The 24,629-nt window shown below is 42.9% G+C and overlaps 1 protein-coding gene across 44 annotated transcripts in view; it reads left to right on the top strand.

The window, feature by feature from the left end:
• The window catches only part of RIMS2 (regulating synaptic membrane exocytosis 2), an 885,358-nt gene that overhangs the window by 317,035 nt on the left and 543,694 nt on the right, over window positions 1-24,629 (top strand). The gene's annotated exons all lie outside the window — the stretch shown is intronic.

Below are 24,629 nucleotides of genomic sequence, written 5' to 3' on the forward strand. Positions count from 1 at the left end.
ACTTGTTCTGCAGGAATAAAAACAGCATAACTAAAATAAAATATTTAAGATGTATATGTCTCTTTCAAACCCATTAGCTACCAATACCAGGCAGCATTATTAGGTGAAATCCTAAAAACATATTCAATAGTCACAGACAAATATGTCTGAGAAAACAATTTTATGTGGATATGGCAGTGAAAAGATTAAAGCTATAAGGATGTGACTATTTAATCATAAATACCTAGTCATATTACAGAAGATCAGTAGATGCTTTGCAGTAGGTCAGTCAGTTCTGAAGGCTATTTTGTTATGAACAGCTATTGTTTTGTGGGAAGTGGAGATGGCAAAGAGTGGTGTTGCTTATAATTGTGATGGGGTAGTTGAATTCTAAACAGGTATTTTAGCTTCATTTTTTCGTGGTGAACTCTATTAAATATTACTTATTACTTTTATTACATTTATTCAGTAAACACATGCTGTATAAGTTATATCTAGAACTTTTCTCATATGATTATTAAATATTAAAGGTGAAAGAAATAGTTTTATCTAAAAGAATGAATGAAGGCTGAGGAAGGAGAGAGAATTCTGTAGTTTTGTATAATGATAATGCATTAATGGAAACACTTTGCAAAAAGGAGGAAGTAATAGTGTACAGAACGTATAAATAACATTTTAATCTTCCCCTTTCTATCTGTAAGAAAGGCCATTGTTAAACGGGATTTTCCTTCTCTAAAATACCACCACATTTCCACTTTAAAAAATCAGAAAACTATTATCTATTTATTTCACAGACTATTATTCTAAGGATTTCCATTACTGCTACTTTTTCTTTTACATACAATCATTATATTTATTTAATGTAATTCTTCACAAGTTTTACTATCTTAGAGATAATTTTCTAATTAGTCATGCAAATTTATGAAATTGGTATTTGTAACCATGTTTAATTTAGGGACAATAGCAAAGTTAAGTTAATCCATTTAAGGAATTTAGGTATCCTTTCATACATAAATGAAAATCTGTAGTCAAAGGTAGATTTTCTCCTAACATGGCTTTTTTCCCATGCTTTAACATATTTGAAGATCTACAAAACGGAGCAATAATTTGTATATTATGAACTGTGCTTGTAAAACAGTGCACATCTCCAAGTGCATAGTCTTAGGCCTGCAGCTATCAATGCTGCCTAAGCAACTGTTCTCAGCATTCATGAACCTATCTTGATTTGCTCATTTCTGCTTTTGCAGTAATCAGACTGCATGCTCCTTTTAAAAAGGAAAATTTAACACTTTTATGGGGGGGGTGTCTGTAAGAGAGAAGCTGCAAATGATAAGTTTCAAATCACAAAGAGATTCAGAGAAATATTTTATTGCATTTAATATGGCTGAGATTTAAAATTGTTTATTCCAGGGGACTGGTTAATGAAAGAGGATTACCAGGAAGCTCAGTCTCAAACTCAATATTGTTTATAATTTTAGACTGAGGATATTTCTACCTCTTTAGACAGTAATTTGGTGTTTTTTCAAGCTAGTGATTTTGGGCTTCAGGAAGCCTTGCTGTTGTGCTGTTTTTAACAGCATAGAGAGACTAAGCCATGTTTGCTGTGGTAATTAAATTTAAACTATCTGATTAATTGAAAGTTATTTAAGGCTATTGTGTAAGTAGTTTTTTTCCCCTGTCTTCTGGATAGGTATCAGTATTTTAAATTTGTACCTTGATGGTAGGGCTCTATAGAAGTCATTTATTTAATGGTCATCCAAAGCAATAGGTCTTTCCTAAATTTGTTTTGGAGTTACTTACCTCTGTTATTTATTTATGATTTTTAAAAAGCAATTTAAATTTTCTAATATACAATATAATGGGCATCTTTGTCTTCTTTATGTAGATTTTTCACTGAAAGCTTTGATTACTGGTGTAAAACTATTACTCTAAACTAATTGCTCAAACATACAGTTAATTTTTCAGAACTATGGATAGGCAAGCACATAAATATCTTTTAAAATAACAACTTGTGCTTTTGAGATGTACAAATGTGAACTGTGTCCCAAGATCTGAAGTTAATTGTCAATTCAGAAATAGTTCTCGTGCTTTTTCAATTTTTTTTTTCATTCAGTTTTCGGTTTTCATATTTGAAAAAATCAGACTATAGAAAGATAACTACTGACATACTAAGCGTAAAATTAATCTGTTAATACATAAACTAGCACAGTGCAGCAAGCATACTAATATAGTATGAAATACAATATAGAATGCAAATTAAGGATCAGAGGGTGAGAAAGTAGGTACATATAACCTTAGTAAGAGACACATCATTATTAATATTTTAACATGATCTAGGTTCTTAATCTAGGGGACTTTAGTCTTTTTTGGAGGGCATAAGGAGAGCTGGTGTTTTGTTCTGAGAGACACTGAGTATCCTAACATTGGCTTCCCAAACCCACCATCATCTACTAGCAAGGATGTATATCAAGCTGGCTTTTATCTCCCCCAGTTAGGAACCTACTTGGACTGGCTGTCTTTTTAGTATTTATTTATATTATAGTAGCACCTAGAAGTCTCAACTGAAATTGGACTCCTGTGGTGGTAGAATGATGCTATCGTTTAGATAGGAGTTTAGTTAGCCTCTGCTACATAAACTGAAACACTGCTCCATAAGCTGCTGTGGTGGTGTGCAAACATGCGATGTTCTGTATGCTGTGCCCTCCCCCAGATGCTGAGTGTCACTTCCCTGACATTCCCAACTCCAGCTAGCTGAAGCAGCAAGAGCCATGAGTTTACTTCAGAAACTCTGGTCTTCTGAATTGTGTTATCATGGTGATACATACTTGTGCATTGGGTTAAATAGGATCTTTCTATCTAACTGTGATTATTACTGTGAAAGCAGAATTTTTCTGCATAGAATATGTGTTTGCTCTCCACCTGGTGACTAGCTAGTGTATGGAATAAACTCCTCTTGTTTATGATTTTTATCTTGCAGTTGGAATAAAAGGTGCAGAAACAGAAATCAATACATCTTTTTTTTTTAAAACCTCATCTGATGTCTTTATAACTAAATGCTTGTATATGCCCCAGTCCAATTTTAAAGGCCCTTTGATTTTATGCCTCTACATATTTTTGATGACTAAACGCCTTTATTTTTAAATTTAAAGTACTAAGAATACCAAATTAAAGTGGTACTTACGTCTACTAAAAACCCTTAATTATGGGATATATTTACTGGATTTTCAGGTTGTGATTCTGCATTTAGAACTGAATGCACAAATATTGTACTATCAGATGCTCTATTTGTAGCAACATACTTTGCACTGCATTGGAATTCACAGTGGCTTTGGGCAATATTCAAATTAACACACCACCGCATAATGATGAGTATCTTTTCTGACCAAAATTGATATAAACTGCACAACACAATATCAGTCCAATTTACCATTTGCAGTGTATATTAATAGCTTTTGTTGAGGAATGGAAATGGAGAACTAATACTCCCCTTTCTATTTTATTGCTTCTTTGTTACTAGCAACGTGAAGGCAAATTTGTTGTGCAGGTTGGCCACATAGGGGCATAAGACATCTAACAATTTCCCAGAATAGATAGTAGAAAGGTTTCTCTTATCACATAGGCACAGTAGTGGTCTGTATTTTGATTCCATAAAATTAGAAGGACTTTAGCTTCAAAAAGTAAAATATATTTTTTATTTAACTAAAAACAAAATGGCTTGGAGATTCTTAGGATTATGTTCTTTTTGAAAGAGGAACTGAACAATAAGCATGTTTGGATATGATATTAATTATTCTTTACATATTTTTTTCAGAAGAGGATTACCATCACCTCTAAAATATTAGCCAGCAGATGAAATCAGATTTTACACTGAAACTACAGTAATTCTGGAAGTAAAGTGTTGTTGATTTTACAAAAGAGTATTTTGGCCCATACCTTTTGTCTTCTAACTATAATTTACTATCACTTTGTGTTATAATGAAGCCATCATGTGATGTCCAGGATTATTGGCACAGACATTTGCTATTCATCATGGTGCACTAACAATTACTTTGACATTGAAGGAACAAGAGTGCTTGCTTTCTTTTCTTTTATTTATTTGGAAACAGTTTTGTAGTTATATGTGCACAATATGCACAATTTGTGAGATTTGGACTCTCTGTATCATTGCAACATAGCTATGTGTGTGATACAACTTGTGTGCTATAACTCCAAAGATATATTGTCTTGTTATAAACTATGATTCTAAGAGACAAAAACAAAGACATGCTGCTAGCTTTAGAACTGAGAGTATTGCCTGTTCTGACTATACAGACATACACTAATGAGCAGCAAGTAGATCTGCCTCTCCTTACTTTAGAAATCTAGCATGCCTAACCTCCTTACAGATTTTATTGCTGAGATTTTCATATCTTCCTCGTTTTTAATTTTTTTACTGGATCAACCATTTCCTAACAGTTGTGAATGATCTGCTTAATCATATACAAAAACCTGCAGTGTTGGACAAAACATTTATTTGAATTGTCTGTCTTAAAATGTAGATAAATGTTCCTTTCTGTCCTAACAGATCTAAAACTGCTTCTTTTCTCTTTTTTTCCGGTTATGTCATCCCAAACAGGTAAAAATGTGTTCTTAAAATAGTTTGGTACTATTTTCTGTTAAGCGCTGAAACAATTTGTATAGTGGGGGTGCTGAGAGCCATTAAATCAAACTCCCACCACCCCTAATTCCAGCACCTATGGTAGTTCCCAAAAGCAGGCACTGGAATGTTAAACATGCTCATACTGACAGTGCTTTAAAAGAACAAGATGTTCAATGCACACAAGTAAGCATACATACATCTTATTAATATAAAAGTGTTACAAAGCAAGTGCTACCTGTTTTTTCAAAGAGAAGCTAAGCAAAATATTGTCCTCAAAACTATTCTAGGGTGTGCATCCTGGGTGGAGAAAGCTGCACAATTGATCCTGCTTCCATTACTGGCTTGTTGAAGCAGTTAGTGAGATGCAGAAGGGATACTTCCTACAGTGTGGGCTCTCCTGGTATTGATTTCTTGATTTAGAGGCTTTTTTCACTTTTGATCTACTTGGGCAGTGATGATACTGCATAAGAAGATAAAACTGCACAGGAAACACTGCAAACAAAAAGCAAAACAGAGCAAAAGCTGCTCAGCCACTACTTAAGCTCAGAAAGAGGCTATACAAATAAATAAGGCAATTTGGATACCCTTGCTTTGAAAAATTTGAAAATTCAGATGCTTTCCTAAACAAAACACAAATGATGAGCAAAGATCAAATAAATTGATGTCAAATAAAAAGCCTTAATGTGACTTCCAGGGCTTTAATAAAAGGAATACAAAGAAAGGTGTAAATATTGCAGAATAAGTCCAGGGTCCAAATCTATGGATATTTGGTTAACCAGAGTAATCAGAGAATGGTGACACTGTTAATAGTGTCTTGATACCCTTTGAAGAAATATTAGATATGAAGTTTGATGCAGAAGTCACAACAGTGTTTCAAATTTTTGGCCTCCCCTCAGGGTGTCCTTTGTAATTGGTGCAAAAGATCACTTTCTGACCTTTCTTTAGCTGAGAAGTGAAGAGACAAATTTTGAGAATGATAAAGAAATAAATATTCTCTGGTTTTAGAGTATTGTGTTCATATGTCCTGGATATGTGCCTCAACTCACGGATTTTACTTGTTGAAAACAGAAATTTCAGGTTTTGGGGTGAGGGCTATGTGGAGTTTTGTCTTGCAGAATTCAAAGTTATTTTGGATGTGAACAGGTATGATATCCTCATTTGTGATAACACTAAAAAATATCTTGATGTAAACACTTTATCTTCCTGGCAACAGGAGGACAAAGAAAAACTTCTGTCTGATCTTTCTGATGAGGATGTAACCCAACCTCCTTTCTTCTGGAATTCCAAACAGGTTTGTTCCTGTGTAGCTCAATCAGTATTTTCAGTAAAATATTTTTTGTTTGTGCTTTTTGGATATTAATAGTTATTAATAATGTACAAGAATAAATGGCTTTACTAGTTAAAATGGTTACAATTGGAAATGGATCAGTAACTAAATGGAAAAATAGTAATTGAATTAAAAATTGAATTTAAAATGGTTTAAAAATACTCTTGTAACTAAAACAATAAAAAAATTAACAAAGTAATCTAAAATAAAGAAGTTGAAGTTATAAATATCATACACCAAAGTCAAGGTCTTTTGACATGTACTTTTATTTGAAAGGAAAATAATATCTCTTGAATGCTCTGTAATGAACAAAAAAAAATGAAGTAAAAACATATAAAAATCAGAACATTTTCCCCATTAAAATATATTGAAATTATTAGCATAAAGGGCTTGTAAGAAGATGAAGAAAATCACAATCCAAAAATATGGAACTCCAGGACTTCATGGTAACTATGTAATTGCTTGATGACGTTGAAGACATTGCAGGGGAGTCCTCCAAAAAAGGATGTAAATTTGCTCTTCAACATGAAGGATTCAACATGAAACATCAGGGTTGGAAGGGACTTCAGGAGGTCATCTAGTCCAGCCCCCTGCTCAAAGCAGGACCAATACCCAGACAGATTTTTGCCCCATTCCTAAATGGCCCCCTCAGTGATTGAACTTATGACCCTGGGATTAGCAGGCCAATGCTCAAACCAAGCTGTGGACTTCTTAGAGTATAATTAATTATAATTAATATAATTATATCCAATTAACATTTTAGCTAGCATAACAGGGTCAGAACCTCTACTCTTACAAAAAGTACCACAGGATCTTTAATGATGAGAAAGTGTGTATTCACATGAGAGGTTTTTCCTTGCAATTTCTAACTGTTGCTGTTATCGATGAGAATGCTTGAGTAGACGTGCCATTGGGTGTTTTTACTTCCATGTTGTCAAAATCCTTCTCAGAGCAGGTGTAGGAGGTTAAAAAGCTTATGGCCAACAATGCTTTATCTACGCAATAGCCTCCATTGTTACTGCGAGTGGTGTAAAATTTTAAGAAATGTATGTTATGTTGACAAGGCCCAAGTAATCAGGACCAGTGTTTCATAAATCCTCTGAAAGAAAGTATCTCCAATGGCATTGTGCCCCTGATACGATGCTGGATCATAGATTTCAGATCTGACTTACAGTATATGGCTCTAATAATTCTGTCAACAAAAAGAACAGGAGTACTTGTGGCACCTTAGAGACTAACAAATTTAATTCAGCATGAGCTTTCGTGAGCTACAGCTCACTTCTTCGGATGCATAGAATGGAACACACAGACAGGAGATATTTATACATACAGAGATATGTGGACAGAGCTGGCATCGGACTTTGTTGCAAGCATAGGTTCCTGGGTTAGTGTTTATGTTGTATGATGTGCGGTTGCTGGTGAGTATTTGCTTCAGGTTGGGAGGCTGTCTATAAACGAGGACTGGTCTGTGTCCCAAGATCTGTGAGAGTGAGGGATCATCTTTAAGGATAGGTTGTAGATCTTTGATGATGCGCTGGAGAGGTTTTAGTTGGGGGTTGTAGGTGATGGCTAGTGGCGTTCTGTTATTTTCTTTGTTGGGCCTGTCCTGTAGTAGGTGGCTTCTAGGTACTCTTCTGGCTCTGTCAATCTGTTTTTTCACTTCAGCAGGTGGGTATTGTAGTTTTAAGAATGCTTGATAGAGATCTTGTAGGTGTTTATCTCTGTCTGAGAGATTGGAGCAAATACAGTTGTATCTTAGAGCTTGGATGTAGACAATGGATCACGTGGTGTGTCCTGGATGGAAGCTGGAGGCATGTAGGTAAGTATAGCGGTCAGTGGGTTTCTGCTATAGGGTGGTGTTTATGAGACCATCGCTTATTAGCACAGTAGTGTCTAGGAAATGGACCGCTTGTATGGATTGGTCTAGGCTGAGGTTGATGGTGGGATGGAAATTGTTAAAATCACGGTGGAATTCCTCAAGGGCTTCTTTTCCATGAGTCTAGATGATGAAGATGTCATCAGTGTAGCGCAAGTAGAGTAGGGGCATTAGGGAACAAAGCCCGATGCCAGCTCTGTCCACATATCTATTCAAGTGACACCATCATAGGACCTAATCACATCAGCCACGCCATCAGGGGCTTGTTCACCTGCACATCTACCAATGTGATATATGCCATCATGTGCCAGCAATGCCCCTCTGCAATGTACATTGGCCAAACCGGACAGTTTCTACGCAAAAGAATAAATGGACACAAATCTGACATCAGGAATCATAACATTGAAAAACAAGTGGGAGAACATTTCAACCTCTCTAACCACTCAGTGACAGATTTGAAGGTGACAATTTTGCAACAAAAAAACTTCAAAAACAGGCTTCAAAGAGAGACTGCTGAACTCGAATTAATATGCAAATTAGATACAACTAACTCAGGCTTAAACAGAGACTGAGAATGGTTGGGTCATTACACTAATTGAATCTATTTCCCTATAGTAAGTTCTCCTCACACCTTCTATGGGTCATCTTAATTATCACTTCAAAAGTTTTTTTTTCTCCTGCTGACGATAGCTCATCTCAGTTGATTACATTCTTCCTGTTGGTATGCATACTTCCACCTTTTCATGTACGTATAAGTATCTCCTGTCTGTGTGTTCCATTCTATGCATCCGAAGAAGTGAGCTGTAGCTCACGAAAGCTCATGCTGAAATAAATTTGTTAGGGCTTGGCTACAGTCAAAACTCCAAAGTGCTGCTGTGGCAGCGCTTTGAAGTGCGAGTGTGGTCGCAGTGCCAGCACTGGGAGAGAGCTCTCCCAGTGCTGGGGCACTGTTTACACTGGCGCTTTGCAGCGCTGTAACTTGCTGCACTCAGGGGTGTGTTTTTTTTCACACCCCTGAGTGAGAAAGTTGCAGTGCTGTAAAGAGTCAGTGTAGCCAAGGCCTTGGTCTCTAAGGTGCCACAAGTACTCCTGTTCTTTTTGCGGATACAGACGAACACGGCTGCTACTCTGAAATCTGTCAACAAAACTACTTCCTATAGAACCTTGATTTCCCCAAACATTTTTCTTTTTACGTATTGGCCTGACCTTGCCCTTCATACTTTGTGAGATCTGTGATAATGTCAAGAAGGACAGAGAGGGTTTTGAACATAACTGGAGAGAGGAGTTTATTTTAAAATCTAATTATTTGTTCACACACAAACTGATGTTCTTAACATATGTTTTGATTGGAAAGTAAGTCCATTCATAGAGTAAGACAAAATCTGTAATTGGTAACCCAGACCTATATTTTTAAATAATTCAAGGAAAGAAAGAGTATGTTGTTGTTGAGGCACAGGCCTGGGGGCCAGGAATTCCTGCCTCTGCCAGTACTTCTTGTATAATGTTGGGCAAGTGACTTTCCTTCAGTTTACCCACTGCTTCTTGTCCTATCCTCCAAGGTTAAGGAGAACAGTTTTTCTTCCTCCTCCTTGTAACAATCTGAAAATTGTTATCATGTCCCTCCTCCTGCCAGTCTTCTCTTCTTCAGACTAAATAAATCCAGTTTTTTCAATCTTTTCTCACAAGTCATGTTTTCTAGACCTTTACTAATTTTTGTTGCTCTCCTCTGGACTTTCTCCAATTTGTCCACATCTTTCCTGAAATGTGGCACCAGAACTGGTCACAATAATCCCCGTGAGGCCTTATCAGCATGGAGTAGAGCAGAAGAATTAATTCTTGTCTTGCTTACAACACTCTTGCTAATACATCCCAGAATGATGTTTGCATTTTGTGCAACAGTGTTACACTCTTGACTCAGTGGGTGGCCATAAGGCAGATCCAGGCCAATCGAGGATGATCAAGGGAACAAAGGAAAGAAACACATAATCCTATTGACACTGTAACATTAGGGAAGCTGAAAGATAAAGAAAATACACAAACAGCCAAAAACCAAACAGCCAAACAAGCTCACTCACCTCAAGATTAGTACTCAGTGCCTCACTGCTAAATGCAAGGTGGAACAGATTTGTTTAACATAAGTAGCTATCCAGGGCTGGCTTTAGTAAGTGCGGGGCCCGATTTGTGGAGCTTGTACTCACCGGGCGGCACTCTGAGTCTTCAGCGACACTTCGAATTTTCGCGCTCCGGCAGGGGAAGCGGGGCCGCTGGGCTTGCTGCGCTCGGGTGGTGCTCGGGCCGGGGGAGCAGGGCCGTGGGACTTGCCGTGCTCGGGCTGGGAGAGCGGCGCTGCGGGACTTGCCATGCTCGTGCTGGCACTCTGGCTGGGAGAGCGGGGCCGTGGGGATTGCCGTACTCCACTGGGGAAGCAGATCATGGGGTTGCTGGGCTCCAACCGGGGTAGCGGGGCTACGGAGTTGTGGGGCTCCAGCCGGGGTAGCGGGGCCGCGGATTTACGGGGCTCCAGCCACAGTAGTGAGGCCATAGGGCTTGCAGGGCTCCAGTGGTACTCCAGCCAGGGTTGCGGGGCCATGGGCTTGCCAGGCTCTGGCTGGGTGCGGGGCCCTCTTAGGCGCGGGGCCCGATTTGGGGGAATCGGCTTAAAGCCGGCCCTATAGCTATTGCATATGCTAAGGAACCATTCAAGGTACAAGCAGCAAAGAGTCCTGTGGCACCGTATAGACTAACAGCCGTATTGGAGCATGAGCTTTCGTGGGTGAATACCCGCTTTGTCGGATGCATGGTACAGTGGCCCATTGACACACTGCAGTCATAGGACAGATTGTTGTAACCCACTAACTCCCTCTTTTTTGTTCTATGACTGTGGAGATGTTAACAGGCCACTCTATTTTGAATGGACCCTTGAATGAGCTAACTATTTATGCTTACATTTAGTTGTGACAGTAGGGGTGCCTTTCCCAGACTTGAAGAAGAGTTCTGTGTGGCTCAAAAGCTTGTATTTCTTGTTCACAGAAGTTAGTCCAATAAAAGATACTACCTCACCCACTTTCTCTAATATCCTGGGACAGCTACAACTACACTGCTGCATATTAATGCCTGACATCTATGTGTAGATTACCTGGTATAATGTAACAAACAAAAAATAGTATCGTGGTAGCTGTGTTAGTCAGTGTCCACAAAAAAAAACAAGGAGTCCAGTGGCACCTTAAAGACTAACAGGTTTATTTGGGCATAAGCTTTCATGGGTTTTTGTAGAGAAGTTAGCCAGGGCTCATCTCTCTCTGGTGCGGCTGGGAACCACACTGCCTCATTAAATTGGGGAATAGGGCTTGCGGGGAATTAGTTCAGCTGCAGAAGTCGTCCTCTGTGGCCTTTGTGAAGGTAGAAATAACACAGTAAGCCCAGGCCCTAGGTCAGGGCAGGGCAATGGTGAGTCAGGCCCTCAGGCAGGGGCTGAGCAGTAACAGTATATAACAGCAAGCCCAGGCCTTAGTTCCAAAGTGTCTGGGAGAGGAAGAGACTGCTACCCGTGAGTTGGGTGGCAGGGGGGACGCAGGCCCTCCCACTCCACTGTGTTCCAGCTCGGGGCCCTAGCAGTGGCAGAAGACCCGCTGCTGCATCAGTGGGGATCCTGGTGGCAACACGGTGACATGGGAACCAATGGGGCCTTGGGCAACCATAGGGGAGCTGCTAACTGGCACTCCGAGCAGGAGCTACAATAGTTCCTCACCTCCTGGTGGGCCAGAAGAACCACGTCAAAATCCGGGCGAGGGTGTTTTCATGGCCCAAGTACCTGGCAGCAGTGATGTTGTGTGGAAGCTTCTTTACTGCTCATCGGTGGCACCGAGGCACCAGCAGCTGTGTCTATGGTTCTTCCGTGTGTGGATGCTGTTCCACCTGGTAAAGATGACCACAGTGTAGCTCGAAACGGGGCCACTGGTTTGCGCCATGTGGGTCGATCACTCCCCCATCAACAGCAGCTAGTTGTTGATAGGCCCGACTAAGAGTGGGGACTGCTCTTTGATTGCGGCAAAAGTTGGTGTTAAGTCAGGGTTCGACAGTCGGCCCAGGCAGGGGGTCCTTGGTTTCCTCGGTCCCTTCTTTGGGGTCCGGGGTCTCCTCCTTCAGTTGGGCCTTGGGGCAATCTCCTTCCAGTGCAGGGGTTGAGTGGAGGATCTTCTCGAACGATGGCCAGTCCTGCCCCAGAATCACCGGGTAGGCTGGTCGAGGAGCCAGTCTGACGACAATCTGTCATGTGACCCCGGCCACCATTAGCAGATCCAGGCACTGGGGTAGGGCCGCACGTCACCGTGGATGCATTGCAGCCAAATCATGCCCAGGTGGGATTGGCTGGGGCCCCAAGATCTGATGGATTAACGTCTGGCCACAGCCAAAGCGATCAGGGCCACGGTTGGGTGGTCCCTGACAACTACTGAAACTGTGTAGACTACCGGAACTGTGCAGACATCTACCGGAACAGACATGGCCGAAGCTGCAGTCCATCTCAGTGCAGTCACGCTGCAAGTGTCCATATTTCCCGCATAAAAAACAGGGCCTGAGTTCTGGGTGACCACCGCGGGTGGGGGCTCCAATTGGGCCCCTGGGTGGACCCCAAATGGTCCTCAGGACACTCAATATGGGGGGCACGGATCCTCGGTGAGGTGGGAGTTTGGGGCGTCTGGTCCAAAGTCCCGAGTGAGTCTCTTGCCTGGGGGGGAGACTCTGCACTTCAGTCTGAATGTCCCCTTTCTTTTTGGGGTTAGAGCACTATGGCTGGGTGGGTGGGGCCTCTGGTAGCTGTCCCCACCGGCGCTTCAGCTGCAAGAAGTCTTCCATCAATGCAACAGGCAGCGACTGGCGTTGCTGGCCAATAGCGAATCACTCAGACCCTTTCTTGTGCCGGGAGGATGTGTACAAATTGTTCTAAAATAATTGGTTCTGTGACCTCGTCCGCAGTTCTCCTCTTCAGCTGTAGCCACTGCTTGCCCGCTTCCTTCAGCACTTAGGCTGCCAGCTGGAGCCTGGTGCCCATGGGGTAGGTCTGGTTCCTGAACCGCTGCCGAAAGGTTTCCAGACAAAAGTCCAAGATGTCCAGGATTGCTCTCTTTACCTGGCTATAGTCTCTTGCATCCTCCGTAGATAGTCCTTGGGCTTCCCTGGTCAAGTTTGGGGCCAAGAGAGTGGCCCATTGGTCAGGGGCCCAGCCTGCGACCAGCGCCACCCTTTCAAAAGTTACTAAAAAGGATTTGGGGTCATCATCAGGTCCCATCTTAGTTAGCTGCACCGGTGTGGTAATGTGGGGTGACCTGGTGGTGGGGAACAACACTGCCTCACTAAATTGGGGAATAGGTCTTAGGGGGAATTAGTCTGGTCACAAGAGTTGTCCTCTGAGGCATTTGCGAAGGTAGAAATAACACAGTAAGTCCAGGCCCTAGGTCAGGGTGGGGCAATGTTGAGTCAGGCATTCAGGCCCTCAGGCCAGGGCCAGGGCCGCCCAGAGGATTCAGGGAGTCTGGGGTCTTTGGCGGCGGGGGCCCCCGCCACCGAATTGCCGCTGAAGACCGGGCACTTTGGTGGCAGGTCCCGGGCTGGAAGGACTCCCCATCGCAGGTCTTCAGGGCACTTTGGCGGCAGGTCCCAGAGTGGAAGGAACCCCCGCCACCGAATTGCTGCTGAAGACCTGGAGCGGAAGAAGCTCTGGGGCCCCGGGAGAGTTTTCCGGGGCCCCCGAAGCGAGTGAAGGACCCTGCTCCAGGGGCCCCGAAGTGTCTGGGAGAGGTGGAGACTGCCAGCCATGAGTAGGGTGGCAGGGGGATGCAGGCCCTCCCACTCTACTGAGTCCCAGCCCGGGGCCGTAGCAGTGGCAGAAGACCCACTGCTGCGTCAGTGGGGATCCTGGCTGCAACACGCTGACATGGATTCTGGCAGTGCTGCAGCCAAACTACGGTTGGCTGCCCCCAGGCTACCACAGACTCCCCCTCTTGAGATACCTGGGTCGGGGTGGGGTCCTCAGGGGGGTCCAGCAGCCTGGGTTCCTCGGGATAGCTGGCGAGGAGTGGACTCGGCAGCTCCTCCTGGTAGCTAGCGAGGGGCAGGCTCAGCAAGTCCTCGTGGTAGCTGGTGCGGGGCAGGTCGGGCTAGTCCTCGAGTTTACTGCAGGCCACTGGGATTTCCCAATCGCAAACTAGGTCAGAGGCGTCTGGCCTCCCTAGCGGCTGCTCTCCCAGTGAGTTCTGAGGTCAGGCCTTTATACTTCCGGGGCAATGCCTGAACCTCTGGGGGGCATGCTCAGAGCTTCCTGGCTCCACCCACTCTGGTGTCCTGAGGGACTCGTCTCTCTCCAGGGTGGCGGGGAACCACACCGCCTCACTACACCTTTACATAGAATTTCTAATATAAAAGAGATTATGCTCCTCCATTTTCACTTTTAGGAACTTAATCTGCAACCTTTCAATTAGCTTGGAATTATTATTGTCAGTTCTCAGAAAGGAAAGAGGTAAATAGTGGTGTCCCCCAGGGGTCAGTACTGTAACCAGTACTGTGCAACATATTCATAAATGATCTGGAAAAAGAGGTAAACAGTGAGGTGGCAAAATTTGCAGTTGATTCAAAACTACTCAAGATAGTTAAGTCCAAAGCAGACTGTGAAGAGTTAACAAAGGGATCTCAAAAAACTGGGTGACTGGGCAACAAAATGGCAGATGAAATTCAATGTTGATAAATGCAAAGTAATGCACATTGTAAAGCATAATCCCAACTATACATATAAAATTATGGGGTCTGAATTAGTTGTTACCACTCAAGAAAGAGATTTTGGAATCATTGTGGATAGTTCTCTGAAAACATCCACTCAGTGAGCAGCAGGAGTCAAAAAAGCTAACAATCTTGGGAATCATTAAGAAAGGGATAGATAATAAGACAGCAAATATATTGCCTCTATATAAACTCATGGTATGGCCACATCTTGAATTCTGCATGCAGATCTGGTCGTCCCATCTTAAAAAAGATATATTGGAATTGGAAAAGATTGAGAAAAAGTCAACAAAAATGATTAGGTGTATGTAACAGCTTCCCTATGAGGAGAGATTAATAAGACGGACTTTTCAGCTTGGAAAAGGGATGACTAAGGGGAAATATGATAGAGGTCTATAAAATCATGACTGGTGTGGAGAAAGTAGATAATGAAGTGCTATTTATTCCTCCTTATAATGCAATAACTAGGAGTCACCCAATGAAATTAATAGGCAGCATGTTTAAAACAAACAAAAGGAAGTATTTTTTCATACAACGCACAGTCAACCTGTGGAACTCTTTGCCAGAGGATGTTGTGAAGATGAAGACTACAACATGGTTAAAAAAAAGAACTAGATAAATTCATAGAGTATAAGTCAATCAATGGCTATTAGCTAGGATGGGCAGGAATGGTGGCCTTAGCCTCTGTTTGCCAGAAGCTGGGAATAGGCAACAGGGGATAGATCACTTGATGATTACCTGTTCAGTTCATTCCCTCTCAAGCACCTTGCATGTGCCAACTGGGCTTGATGGACCTTTGGTTTAACTCCATATGGCCATTCTTATGTTCTTATAGCTAAGCCCCCCAGTGCATTAGAGCTGAATACAAGCAAAATGAGAATTTTATATGAAAATATGATTTTAAAAATTAATTAGTTCTGTATGTATCCCAAGTAACAATTCATTTTAATGTTACTTTTTTAAAGAATCAGATTATTTTAATAAGCATTTAGAGCACAATTACGCCATGACTTACATCCTGTTCAGTCCTACTAATGTGAATGTAGTTGCATGGGTTTAACCATAGACCTGAATCCAATTATTATAAGGCATTAAAAAGACACACATCATTCTGAAAACATAGTGGAGATGGGCAGCCATATCTTAAAACTTATTGCATACAAAATAGAACCTTTCCCCAACAATTCAGGTAAAGAGATGCTGAAAAAGTAATCCAGGGGTCATACTGAATTAGTTCACAGTGAGTTGGCAAACCAGTACTTTTTTTTCTTCTTCGAGTGCTTGTCCACATCAATTCCAATCAGGTGTGCATGTGCCACATGCATTGTTGCTGGAAAGCTTTTCCCTTAGCAGCTCCCATCGGGTGGCTGTGCTGGACTCAGTACAGGCAAGGACATTCCTGCCAGAGACCCGATTCCAAACCATAACAGACATTATTCAAAACTTCAGGCGGTATTCGACTACTACAGCATGGGGATGCTTGAGTCTCCTCAGCCACATGGTAGTCTGCACTTACGTGGTCTGGTATGCCAGACTGAGGCTCAGTCCACTCTGAGCGTGGATTGCTTCATCCTATCACCCGGGGTGTGACAGCCTGGACTCAGTGGTGACAGTGCCAAAGCAAGTATTATAGTTCCTCCATTGGTGGCTCACCCCGCGGCTAGTGTGTGTAGGAGTCCCCTTCATCAGCCCACAGCCCACCTTGTCCCTGATAATGGATGCATCACTGCTAGGTTGGGGGGCACATCTGGGAGATCTCTGAACACAGGGCCTATGGTCACAGGATGAGCTCTCACTTCATATCAATATCTGGGAGCTCAGAGCGGTGTGACTGGCATGCCAAACTTACCAGTCCCTACTGCAAGGCCAGTGTTTGGCAGTGATGATGGACAACACCCCTTCCATGTTTTACATCAAGCAGGGTGGAGCCTGTTCCTCCCCTCCTATGTTGGGAAGCTGCCCAGCTATGGGAGTTCTGCATAGGATGCCTCCAAGTGAATGGAGTGGGCTATCTCCCAGGCATGCAGAACGAAGTAGCGGACCTTCTCAGCAGATCATTCCACAATCATGAGTGGTCCATCTGTCTGGATGTCATACATTCCATCTTCCAAAGGTGGGGGTTTCCCCAGGTCGATCTGTTTGCCACTTGGAGCTACAGAAAGTGCCCAACATTTTGCTCCTTTCAGAAACACAGCCTAGGTTCAATCTCAGATGTGTTCTTTCTACCCTGGGGAGACTGCCTCATGTATGCCTTTCCACTGGTCCCACTTGTGCACAAGGTGCTGCTCAAGATCCACAGGAAAAAAGGCGAAGGTAATCCTGCTGGCCCCAGCGTGGCCCCATAAACATTGGTATACCAGGCTTCTGGAGCTGTCAGTGGACACCCCGATCATGTTACCACTCTACTCCAAACTGATCACACAGGACCATGGTTGCCTTCACCACCCAGACCTCCAGTCCCTCCATCTCACGGCCTGGAAGCTTCATGGTTAAACCCAATGAATCTCCTGTGCTCAGGACCGGTAAGGGAGGTCCAACTTGGCAGCAGGAAACCATCCACCAAGGCCACTTATCTAGCTAAGTGGAAGAGGTTCACTTGCTGGTGCACCCAGCATCACACACCTTCACCCCAGGTGTCCATACCACTCATCCTAGAGTACCTCCTGTACCTGAAACAACAAGGCCTTGCAGCAGCATCCATTAAGGTACACCTTGCTGCTATCTTGGCCTTCCATCTGGGAGCGTTTGGACATTCCGTATTTGCCAACCGCATGGTAGGGCATTTCCTCAAGGGCCTGGAAAGATTATATCCACAGATTCGACAACCTGTGCCAACATGGGACCTTATCCTGGTCCTCTTCAGACTCATAGGGCACCCTTTTGAACCTTTGGTGACTTGCTTCCTTCTCTATTTGTCATGGAAGGTGGCCTTCCTGGTTGCCATCACATCAGCTAGGAGGGTGTCCGCGTTAAAGGCGCTAACCTCAGACCCACCCTACATGGTCTTCCACAAGGACAAGTTGCAACTCAGACCTCACCCAGCATTCTTTCCCAAAGTAGTGACTCAGTTCCACCTAGCCAAGACATTTTTCTGCCGGTCTTCTATCCTAAGTCTCATACCAGTACCGAAGAACAGAAGCTGAAGTCCCAAGCCCTGGCAGGTGTGCCCCACAGGGCTGAAGCCCCGAAACCTCCTTCCCCAATGGACAGAAGCCCCTATCTCATCATCCTGCTGCAAGGCAGTGGTCTCAAGTTCCCTCTATCAGACGAAAGTCTGGTAGGTGGAGAACGGGAGGGTGTGGTGGGGCTTTGCAAGCTTCACTTTAACTGTAAAAGAGCTGCCTTCGGCTCACAAGCCACAGTTTGGTCACTCCTTTTATATAGCATTAGTAGGACAATTACCAGTATATTGCATCCAGCTGTGGTGCATCCACATCCCAAAGGATACTGACAAATTGGAGAGGCTTCAGATAAGGCTTACAGGAATTATTCAAGGTCTGGAAAACTTGCCTTATTATGACAGCCTAAAGAAGCCTGTTCTATTTAAAGGTGACTTGATTACCATCTATAAATAACTATATATGGAGCAGATTTCTGATAGTGGAGTGTTCTTTAAGTTAGTAAGCAAAGGCATAAAATAATCCAGTGGCTGGAAACTAAAGCTAGACAAATTCACATTAGAAATATGGCACACACTTTTAATAGTCACGATAACCAACCATTGAAAGAACTTATATAGAGATGTGGTGAATTCTCCATCACTTCAAGTCTTTACATAAAAATTGGATGTTTTTTTGAAATATATGTTTTAGCTCAACTAGAAATTATGGTTGTGGTGTAGCAACACTTGGTGAAATTCTACAGTCTGTGTTATGCAGGAGATCAGACCAGATGATCAAAATGGTCCCTTTTGTTCTTAAAATCTATGTATTTATGAAGTGGACATAAACCAGAGTGGAAGAGTTAGAAATGGAAAATCAGAAGTGGAATAGACAGAACCTGCAAAGATTTGAGAGAAAGGGGAGACAGGATTGTAATTAGAGAAGCAGGGGCAGTTGTTGAAGAATTTTTTCAGAATAGTAGATACAAGAGTGTGCTTATAGTCAAATGGAAAGGACCCAGAGGGAAAAAGAACTACAAAAGATAACAGATGAGTGAAGTGAGTGAAGATTGGATGCGAGAGAGGATGAGAAAGAAGGGATTAGTTAGATGTTAGCAAATTTACAATGTAGCAATAAGTTTTGTCATATTTAGGAACAGAGGAGTATGACATAGGATTTGTCATGCTGGATATATGGCATAGGATTGGGATACATGACATGACATAGGATTTTTCTATGCTAGAAAGACTACTGGTGAATCAGGTCCAATATCCGCTCTCCAGCCGAGGGCCAGCATTTGGGGTTTCAGTGTTTAGACAACTGTCCCCTCCCAAAATGCAGCATGCCAATTCTACCATAATATTGTGAGGAAAGAAAAGGAAGGGAATTTTCATAGGAAATAATTTCCATCGCAGCAAGTCACATTACAGGTAACTTTTCTTAATACAGTGGCTGATATTAGTAATCTTCAGGTATTGAGAATTTATGTTATGGTAGGATCCAGAAGTTCCAAATGATCACACACAGAGTTTCCTACCTGAAAGATCTTCCTATCTAAACAGGCAAAACAAAGAGTCGGAATGGAAACAGAAGTACACAGCAGTGAAGTGAATGGCTTACAGTTACACAGCTGGTCAGGAGCAAAGCTGACAATTGAGTCACATAATCTTTGAGCTTTTTGTGATGATATCTTTGATATTCTTTGGCATACTCTGCTGTGAAAGAATTTTTCTGATTAGCTGTTGTGAACTTGGTCATCCAGCAAAAAGATAAAATATACTTCAAGTAATATTAGTTCCAGTTTGACAATTTAAACGTATTATTCTGTCAGGTGAAAAATAATAAATTTTGAAAACAGATAACTTAATCAGTGTTACTAATAACACACTAAGTTAATAAAATTGGAAAAGTTTTAAAAATCTTAATGATTTACGAGGTTTGTTTCCTTTTTGCGCCACTGTCAGTTTTCACAATAAAAATAAACTGGTCAGTTTCAGACACTTTCATGTTCTGTTTGTCATGCTCTTAAACAATAATATGATGTTTGAGGATGAAGATATTTGTTTGGATTTGACCATTTCCTCTTCAAACTGTTTTCACTGTAATTATTAAAAATAACATAAACATTTTTAGTAGGTTTAGCTTAAAAAACAAATCTCAGATGCCTACCTTTTTAATCTACCTCAGTATCTGGGATTGTGTGATGTGGTTTACAGACTCCAGACAGAGACTAGGGAATAAAGTAGCAGTACTGGCAAAGAAAGCACCTTTCCTCAGCAGCCACTGAGCATGCTCCAAATGGAGAATCTGCTCAAAAGGATTCTGACAGTCAAAGGGAAGAGAGTGAAGGAGAGGCAGTCTGAAGGGAGGAAGCCAGTTTGCAGTTTCTGGGGAAAAAGCAATCCACAGAAGGTTCTGGACTGTTGGTAAGACTCCAAGCCATGACCCTTTTCCCTTCCCCACTCCCTGCTTAGAGGAGTATAACTGAACATTGGAAGAGAGCTGGGGAATACTTATTTGACAAATGGAGCTGCTGAAGCTCATTGGGAGCTCCTTGCTGGAGAGGAAATTGTAACTGCAATCACACCCCAAGCTGAAGAGACAGGGAGGACGTAAGAAGTGACCCACAGAAGGCTGGTCTGATGCACCTGGAAGAGGCAACTGAGACACTCCTTGCCTTCCTCACTTAGGCGCTGAGCAGTGACCTGGTGGAGTGGGACAGCCTGGGTCCTCTCACCTCCTCATCTTTCCCCATCTGTCTGGGGAACTACAGATTGCAATTTGACTGCTGGGTCTGCTGATTCCAGGCATGCCCATCCCAGGATTTTGGGGGTGGAAAGAGTGTTGAGCCACAGCCTGCCCATTATGCCTGTTGGTCTTGAGTGGAATCCGCTACAACCTGGTCAGAAGGACTGCTGAGCCACTGCCAGGGCCGGCCCCAGGGGTTTGGCTGCTCCAAGCAGCCAAAAAAAAAAAAAAAAAAAGAAAGCTGCGATCGCGATCTGCGGCAATTCAGCGGGAGGTCCTTCGCTCCGAGCGGGAGTGAGGGACCCTCCGCCGAATTGCCGCTGAATACGTGAAAGTGCCACCCCTCTCCAGAGTTGCCTCCCCAAGCACGTGCTTGATAAGCTGGTGCCTGGAGCCAACCCTGGCCACTGCCTGCCCCTAGGCCTGATAGCCTCCGAGTGAAACTGGCTGCAGACTGGTTATGACCTAAAAATGAACTAGTGTATGTTTTTTGGAATAATACAGATTTTGAAACCCTTTGCACAGTGATATTTCTGCTGCATCTTAACTGGGAATTACAGGGAATTCATATGCAGATATTAATACACAGAGACAATTAGGAAATGTTAATCTCTTTGACAACAGAATTTTGCTTTTAAAAATATTCATGATCAAACTGAAAGCTAGCAAAGCCAGTGCTGCACTGGAGGGGACTTTTTGAAACCTGTAGTTAAAGTTATGCAACCAAAGTGAAGGGCAGGAGCGGCGCCAGATTTTCTGGCACCCTAGGCAGAATTCGGGGGGCGGCATTTTATGTGCTCCCCATGGGGTGCGCGGGAGCTTCCGGTTCCACTCCCCTTGTGCCGCTGAAGAAGGACCCTCCGCCGAAATGTTGCAGGTGACAGTGGCAGTCATTGAGCTGCTCAATTGCCTGCCGCTGTTTTCCGCACACGTCAGCAGAAGGTCCTTCTTCGGCGGCGCGACAGGAGCGGAACTGGAAGCTCCCGTGCTCCCAGTGGGGAGCGCACAAAATGCCGCCCCCCCGAATCCTGGCGCCCTACACGAGTGCCTAGGGTCGCCTAATGGAAGCACTGGCCCTGGTGAAGGGAGGCTGGGAGTGATTTCTTTGCTTTTGAAGAAGCTCATCCTCTCTTTGTATGCTGCTAAATCATCTCAGCCAGAGATATCTTTTATCTATGGGGCTCATCATATTACTTCTGAAAAGCAACTTATTTATCTTTGGAATTCACTAGATTGCACCATCAAATCCAAGTGATCTGTTACATTCCATAGAGCCTTCTACCTCAAAATGCTACACACAGAAATGGAGGAGAGTCTCTGTTTTGTCCAGAGAAAAAAGGCTTGTTATCTGATTTGTCATCACTTTCCCCATATTGGACTATTTACTACACTTTAAGAATCTGGATCCATCAAAATCCATTTGGCTTCTATATTGATTGAAAGATTTTAACGCTTGAAAATACCATTGTGATCATCTAGTTTGACCTCTTGCCTAACACATGCATAGTTGTTGCCTGAATTAATTCCTATTTCAAGTCCAATAGCTGTTGTTGAACAAAGAGCATATCTTTTAGAAAAGCATTCAATCTTGATTTAAAAATTGTGAGTGATGGAGAATCTACCACTTCTCTGTATCAGCGAGCTGTATCCTTTTGTTATTTACCAGTTCCCCAAACTTTAGTCATCTTAGTAAGTTTTTCAATGGCTAATTTCTCTTGCTGTTAAAACAAATTGCCTCTTCTTTCTAGTCAGAATTTTTCTAGTGTAAATTTATAGCTATTGCATCTTGTTATACCTTTGTCTACTAGACTGAAGATCCCTCATCAATTTTATGTTCCCCTTGTAAGTATTTATAGATTGTGATAAAGTCACCCTTCAGCCATCTCTTTGGTAAGCTAAATAGACCGAGCTCTTTGATTGTATGGTGTGTTTTCCAATCCTTTAATCATTCTCATTGATCTTCTCTGAATTCTCTCCAATTTCTCAAAATCCTTCTTGAAGCAAGGTAACCAGAAGTGGATACATTATTCAGGAAGGATCACATAAGTGCCACATACATAGGTACTGTAACTTCCCTCTTCCTTCTCACTGTTCCCCTGTTTATGTATACAAAGATCCCATCAGCCCTTTTGTCCACTGGGAGCTCATGTTCACCTTATTGTTCACCATGAGCCCCCAGATCTTTTCAGTGTCACTGCTTCCCAGGGCAGAGTCCATTATCCTGCCCTCTTTATCTGTCAACATGAGGTCTAATATAGAATCCCCCTGTACTGGATGCAATACTTTTTGAGTTAAGAAATTGACATTTATGTGTTTTAAAGTGATATGTTAGTATTGGCACCCTGAGGCCTCCAGCGTATTTTAGTAAGATTGAAATCCCTTGTGATAATGCAGCCATTTTCCTATATCATGTAGATAGGGGCTTAAGGGGTTGGTGGTCCAGTTCTCTCATGTGACTTACTGGTAATCCATCTTCTGCTTTAACTATTAGAATTTTCATCCATAAGCATTCAAGATCATTTGCTTCTGAGTTGTCAGTGACTTGGAATAGATAATGCCATTTTTGACAGTAATGCTTCCCCTTACCCTTTTACCCACTCAATCCTTCCTTAATTGATTATAACTAGTGATTTTAGCATTTCAGTCATGTATATCTTCCCATAAGGTTTCAGTGATACCAACTAGGTCAAATTCATGCTCATAAATGAGAAATTCTAACTTCTCTTGTTTATTACCCAGGCTCCTAGCATTGGTGCATAGGCAATTAAAGAATTTATTCTCGTAACATTCCTTGGTGCCTTGGTTAATTTCATTCTCAACATCTTGATTTTGTGTTAAATGAATGATCATCGATTTCCCCCTTTTCACTCTCCCCCTTTGTTATTAGCTTGATTCTTCCTAAATAATTTAGCTAGCCTATCTTCTAGAAATTGATTCCCCTTCTACTGAGATAGAGGCCACACAAAATCAAACCTTTCTACATTACACCACGTACCTAGCCAATGGTTCACTTCCAAAATCTTAAGTTTTCTGTCTTCCTTCACATGCAAGACAGGAAAGATGTCAACTAGAGAAGCAGGTGGACTAAAACACTTTCTAATGTGTTTTTGTTGTACTATAGCTATTAGTATCCATTGGCTCAAAGTGCATAAGGCCACAGGGTGAGTTTGATCCATTGTAATTTAGCTATGTATGGGGTGCCCAGGGAGGGGTTGTACCTCTGATGGGGGACTTGTCGTACCCCTTCGGGGGTGGTCCGTCCACTTTGGTCCCCACCTGTCACTCAGCTCTCACTTGTGGCTCCAAGTAGCTGCAGCATGCGCAGTGGCCACACCCCGGGCAATGGCTTCGACAGGCCGGCTAAACCAGGTGAGTGTAACTGATGGGACTCAAACCCTCAGTGAATTAGGGATATGCCTACCCTACATGCAACGTCAGCTCTGGCAGACTGGGTGAAGGAGATCACTAAGATCCAATGGCCAAGAAGGCGGTTCTGCAATGCTTTATGGACAGCAAAGGGCTTGACGAGGCATGAAAGACGTCAAGGCCATCCATTGCAACCAAAGAAGTTACCAGTCGTGACAATTTTTCGTACCATTGGTGTCTGGCCTCTAAAGTTGAGAGAGTGGGATTGCTCCCGTGCAAGGGCTCTACTACTTAAAAAGCTTTCACGCACAGGTCCTTGCAAATCATCAAACATCATCATCATACCACCCAAGTCCTGCGGCTATGGGGGAGGGGCAAAGCGACAGGTGGAGGTTATCACTGGGAGTTGTAGTCCCAATTCTGCACGCAGGCAGTCTGTGGATAGATGGTCATCCAGCTCTGTACCTGGGGCAGCAGAGTTGCCCGGCAGCATCCCAGGTGTCTGAGCAGCCCTCTTCAGGACACCACTGCTTACCCTAGTAAGGGAGGGGCCTAGAAAAGGCGGCCTAAAAATTGCCTGCCCTACAACAACTGGCCAGCAAGTCGCGGGCTGGCAGTTTAACCCAACCTGTGGCCGAAACCAAAAGAAAAATTTGAGGAAACTTACCATTGGTGTATGGAATGTTTGCACCCTCATGGATCGAGAAGCTGTTGCAAGACCTGAGAGAAGGACGGCTCTCATTGCTTGAGAACTAGCCTGCTACAACATCAATATAGCGGCATTAAGTGAAACAAGATTGCCTGGGGAAGGTTCCTTGAGCG

This window comes from Gopherus flavomarginatus, chromosome 2, assembly GCF_025201925.1.
Source record: "Gopherus flavomarginatus isolate rGopFla2 chromosome 2, rGopFla2.mat.asm, whole genome shotgun sequence".
Taxonomy (NCBI): domain Eukaryota; kingdom Metazoa; phylum Chordata; order Testudines; family Testudinidae; genus Gopherus; species Gopherus flavomarginatus.